The sequence below is a fragment of the Antennarius striatus genome, chromosome 23 (genome assembly GCF_040054535.1).
Source record: "Antennarius striatus isolate MH-2024 chromosome 23, ASM4005453v1, whole genome shotgun sequence".
NCBI lineage: Eukaryota > Metazoa > Chordata > Actinopteri > Lophiiformes > Antennariidae > Antennarius > Antennarius striatus.
Window position 1 is genome coordinate 7,667,658 of NC_090798.1, and position 6,000 is coordinate 7,673,657.

The 6,000-nt window shown below is 44.6% G+C and overlaps 1 protein-coding gene across 1 annotated transcript in view; it reads right to left on the minus strand.

The window, feature by feature from the left end:
• The window catches only part of nlgn2a (neuroligin 2a), a 191,950-nt gene extending 186,358 nt beyond the window's left edge, over window positions 1-5,592 (minus strand). The window contains exon 1 of the mRNA XM_068308159.1: window positions 4,817-5,592. The gene's annotated coding sequence lies outside the window, so the exon portion shown is untranslated. The remainder of the gene's footprint in view (window positions 1-4,816) is intronic.
• Between the last annotated feature and the right edge of the window lie 408 nt (window positions 5,593-6,000).

Sequence of the window (6,000 nt, forward strand, 5' to 3'; positions counted from 1 at the left end):
CATTCATCTTCTTGAAGTTGAGACAATCAGAAATTGCCTAAAACACTCATCCGAATCCAGGTCATGGGTTAACAAGAGCCTGTCCTAGCTGAATACTGTACAAGTAAGAGGTGGGGTACACCCTGGACAAGTTGCCAGTTCAACACAGAAAGACAGCCATTCACTCATGCTTACATTCATACCAATGGACATTTTATAGTGGAGGTGGGAGGAAAACGGAGAAAACCCCGGAGACAGAAAGAGAAAATGCAAACTCCACACAGAACGGTCCCAGGTGGAATTGAACCAAGAACCTTCTTGCTGTGAGGCAACAGCACCACCATGCTGCCCCTATTAACAAATTATGTGAAATAATTTTCACAAGTTCTTCATTTATAATAGACCTTTAGGGTTTGAAATATTTGTAGAGCTATGTCCTTCATGGTAAAAGCATACTCTCTTTAAACCAAACCAATGAATCAGCAAACAATGGACAGAGAAAGACAAACAATGAAGAGCAACACAATAAAGCAGCCCAGCGAAGTCCATGTGATCATAGACATTAGTTGCCTATGGAACCAAATACAAATAGAATTTAGTGGTTCCAGAGGGAAACTGCTGCTCAAGGGAAAACAAGAAGGACTTTGTCACAAGCCTGCTCTAAATGACCTAGGGCTGTCGGATTACTCTATCACCAAACTCGGAGCTTGGTTCGCATTGCCGGCAGTCAGACCTGTTCCAGCTGCTTGTTGGACTTCATTAGAGCTGGCCTTTACCACGAGTTCTGTTCGTAACTTTATGGACGGAATCTCTGAACCAGGGGCCCCAGGATCTTTGGTTTAGGGAACCAAAGGATTTCATGTCTGTTTTTTGTAGATTATGTTTTCCTGTTGGCCTCCTCAAACCTGGACCTTTAGCATGAACTGAGGTGGTTTTCAATTGAGTGTGACTCAAGTGGGATGAGGACCAGTACCTGCAAATCTGAGGCCATGGTTCTTGACCAGATAAAGGGGGTCTGCACTATCTAGGTCAGTGGGGAGTCTATTTCCCAACTGGAGGATTTCAAGTATATTGGGGTCTTGTTGAGTGAGGAAAAAATGGAATGTGAGAATGACATACAGATCGGCGAAGCTTCTGTAGTGATACAGTCATTGTACAGGTCTGTGTGGTGAAGAAGGAGCTGAGCCAAAAGATAAAGCTCTCAATTTACTGGTCAACCTAAGTTCCTACTCTCACCTATGGTCATGAGCTTTGGGTCATGACTGAAAGGACAATGTCCTGGATACAAGCAATTGAAATGAGTTTCCTCCATAAAGTGGCTGGACAAACCCTTAGACATAGGGTAAGGAGCTCAGTCACTAGGGAGGAACTCTGAGTAATTCCTCTGCTCTTCCAAATCATGCAAAGCCAGCTGAGGTGGTCCTGACATCTGTTCCAGATGCCTCCCGGATGCCTCCCTTGGGAGGTGTTCTGGTCATGTCCTACTGGGAGGAGGCCTCAGGGAAGCTGGAGAGACTATGTCTGTCAGCTGGCTTGGGAACACCTCAACATTCTCCCGGAAGAGCTACAAGAGGATCAGGGGAGATCGAAATATGGGCATCCCTGCTGAAATAGACGTTTTTTGGAGTGAAATGACATAAACTTAATTATTTTTTTAATTTCCTTTTTTGAAAACAGACATGATTGAGAACAACTTCACTTGAAACGACATGCACCTCTATTGTATTTTATTAAATGTTGTTTTTAATCTCCTGCAATTGTTTCTCTAAGTCTTAGAGAAAAGTTCTTTAATATTTAGAGTACTAATGGAATTTAAATGACCTCAAATGGAGATTATATATTGGAATTTAATAAATTAGGACTTACAAACAATTCAATTTACAAACAACCTCTCAGAACCAATCGTGGTCGTATGTTGAGGACTACCTGTATACACAAATACACACACACGCACGCATGCGCGCGCACACACACACACACACAAACACACACACACACACACACACACACACACACATTCAGACATACAAACATATGAGAGAATCCATTATTGAGCCATTTCATATAATCAGTTTTGATTTCAGAAATGAAATGTTCATTAAATGTAAATTAGGGTGGTGACAACAACCATATTACCCTAGTTATGTGATGCCTACTGTGGAGTTGAGCTCACAATGTAATTCTTGTTCTGTGGAAAGGAAGGAAAAAAGTGTTTTTCTTCTCTTTCTGGTGAAAGCTTCTGGGGAGCATATAATGTGTTGTAAGTGTGGCAGGACCTTGTGTCATTTTAGCCTGCAAGGTCAGCTCACTCAGGCGTGTTCTGTCACCGCTTGTGCTTAGCCACCTTCTATAAGGGGAGATGGCAGCAGAAACATACAGCCACCATTTATGATACCTGCTTGGGTATCACAGCAGTAGCTCTCTCAAATGTAGATCCTAATCAGTAACCTTGTTTTAATTACAATCATTTGACTTTTATTCTAACAGACATTTGTGTATTTAGCGCTTTTTACTCCTTCCGCTTCTTATCCCTCCTAACTTGTACTTTTAAGTATGCTATTGATTGCTTTTTCCACATAGTAACTCCAAAATCCATTTTGTCAAAGCCTTAAGTGGAATTATTTTTTAACTATACAAACTGGTGCAGCAAAAATTCAATATTTCGGTAATTATACAACCAATAAACATACCAGAAAAACTTCAGATTAGCTTACAAGTGGGAGACATTTTGTGCTGTTGAGAAACAAAATAATATTGAATTAACCTTCAAGCCTATGGACACACACACCGTTGTCTTCCTCAGTTTCTCGTAACAAAAAAAAAAAGAGACGTGAGGAACAGCGCCTCTCCGAGGACTCGCATGTTCAACCAGCCTTGGCTTGACAAATTCATGTATTCGTTCATGAACAATCACTTGACCAGCATTCATCAGATGAGACTCTCGTTCTCTAGTTAACATGTGAGCTAAATGAATGATGGGGATGTTTCTTTGTGACACCCTTCACCTAATATTAGCAGCAACTGCTCTCATCTACGGTGTCAGAAAGCAGCCTGATGCATAGGGCGACCTGCTGTCACTGATTCATCAACAGTAAAAATAAACAGTGAGGGATGAAACTAGCAGCAGAGAAGAAACAGAGAGCTATTTTAAGGTCTGTGAAAACATGATGACGTGTGATTATGATTTCAATTTAACCTTCCACAAGTCGAGCCTGCATCTGTTGACTGCCTAGTCACCAACATCAGGAGCCATCAATCTACCCAACGACGCTCCCTCGGTCACATCTGCCTCCAGCTTTGCTGCACCTTCTAGAAGAATGATGGCGTTAACCAACGAGTGGGATGCAAACAGTTGTACCCCCCCCCCCCAAAAAAAAGAACAAATACCTCAAAACCTCAAACACATCCCAGCGCAGCTTGGAGCAGATTTTTGTCCCCAGGCAGAGGGACTCCTGAACTCATTTTCCACACTTCATTTATTCCTTCATGTATTTGTTTATTGATAATTAAACTCAATCTATAATTTAACTAGTGTGAGTAGGCGTTGTCAAAACAACGCATCATCAGCTTTTCTGTTTCTGCTACTGATCCCAAATGAATAAAGAAGATTCAACGTGTTGCATTGCTGCAGAAATTCTCTACGATCTACTCTCTCCTCCATTTCTTCTCCCATTCTGTGACTACATATTTCTCTCACACATACAAATTCATGTAATCACTTGAGTCACTGCATCAGCATGCCGCTTCCACTATCCTCTTTCAACATCTCCATGGGTCTTCCAAGTTTCCTGCCTGCCATCACAGAGATAAATAACCCCGTGACAACATCTATTTAGCACAAAGACAGATGCACATTATTCTCCTGCCTCCATTTAAATGTTTTCTCCACACAGATGAGATGTCCCCATCAGACTAAACGGGCTGCCTAAGCCACAGAGAGAAGCTGAACTGAGCTGAGCTGAGGGGAGCCGAGCTGTCTTACGCTTCTCGTTGCCGCAGATAAGAACAGAGGTCTTCTTGTCCCGGCTGAATTCTATCATCGAGCAGGCCCTGTCGATCCAAATGCCCCACAACACCAGCCACAGCATATAAATGCGCCCCATTCTTCATGCTGTGTGTGCATCTATTTGTGTGTGTGGAGCAGAGCATTTAAGTGGAAATGCTCTCATGGTGATGGCGTTTCTGCCCATGGGTGTGAAGACCCTGTGAAAATATGCTCATATTAAGTTGAAAGATGAACTGCTGAAAGAGGACTTTTGAGAAAAACATTCGATTCTCGTGTAGATTTCTGGCTGCATCACTCGGTGGTCTCCGGGCAAAAGGTCCAATCCGCTGTTTTTTCCATTCGATCAACAACTGATTCAACCTTGGAAATGAAGCACTTCCATTAATAAGCTACAAATCCTTACACTATGAGGACAGAGGAATGAGCAGAGCCTGCCTGAATAAAAGCCTCTATCATTCCAGCAGAGGAGGTCAGGTCCTCATTCATGCCACCGAGGATACATCTCCTCTATTATGAAGGAGCAACAGCTCCTTGGGGCAAAGCACAACTCATCATTCACAACAGGTCTGACATGGACACACTGCAAATACTCACACATGCAATGTCAAATCCAACAGATTATTGCACTGGATTGATTTAGTATATTCTTCCAAAAAAAAAGAAGAAAAAAACCCATTGTGATTGCATGGAGGCAACAGAAATATTTTTTCATCCCTAATTCTAACCAAGAGTGCAGATGCAGTTTCAAAGAAATACATAAGAAATCTTTTGTGTCTGTCTCCTGTTTCAGAGGAGACAGGAGGATTTAACTCACCACGTACCTCAGCCTACCTGTTAATTTGTGATCCGCCGATGCGCGCCGAGCTGCCGGATCCCTCCTGGAGATCTTCTTTTTTTTTTTTTTTTTTTTTCCTGAGATTTCGTCCTTGTCCCCCGTGTCCTCTTCACCCAATCTTCCCTCTCGCGTCGGTAAATGTCAAGTGAGCGAGGGGGAAAAAAAAAAAAAAGTGTTCGTTTCTAAAAGAGCAGACAGAAGAAGGCGACCTCGTTCAATCCAGTCAGGACTTCATGCCAGAGGAGGTGAAGCTGCTCTACTGCATCACCCATCCGAGCGGGCATGGCCGGGTCGGGTCGGTTTCGATCCCCCGTATATGTTTTGTTTTTTTTTTTTTTTTTTAAATTCTAATATATCGATGGAAAGTCCGGTTAGGATCCGGAAGAATGTCTCATTTATCGACACGTTAAGTCGACAAAACGACCCCCAAATAACCCGAAAGTGTTGTCTGCGGGGCTTGTTGGGTTCCACAGCCGGGCGAAGTGTCACCTGTGTTGTCGTGGCGACACAGTTCCGAAGCGTTATTTCTGTCACGTCGTCGGTAAATCCTCACTAGACTCCCGTCACCGTCCCGGTTTCGTCTCAAGCTCCGGTTTGCGAAGCGCGGACGGAATCGTGCGGTGGTCTTGAGAGGAGACGCTGCCGCCGCTCGACGCGCTGCGTGGATGCCGTGACGGTCTGACGCGCACGCGCGCACGTGCGCACCCTCGCTGGTGAGGTACGCGCGTTCGCGGCGCGCGCCGCAGTGTCCTCCCTAGCAAGCTGGTCGCCCTGGCAACGCTTTTCTCTGACCTCAATATGGGCGCTTTTTACGCTAAAACAAATGTGTCGCGTTTACCGCAGTTTCGATGACGTCACCGCGCAGTCAGAGGTGACGATTCGGATCAATGCGCGCCTTTCCGTGGCGCCTCTCCTCAGCTCGCCACGCGGATGGATGTGGAAGAATTAGTGCTGAGGAGTTTGGTGTGTGTGTGTGTGTGTGGGGGGGGGGGGTTCGGCATCCCTGTCTTCCTCTCGGTCGCTCGCATCCAGCTCATCCAACAGATCTGCATCAGCATGACGTCAGAAGACGTTAAAGAGATACGAACCCATTTGTTTTCGTTTCATCCACGCCTCGCATCTATCCCTTCATCATCCCCACCAGCCACTCCAGGCATCCATCCTCACCTCACTTGCCCCC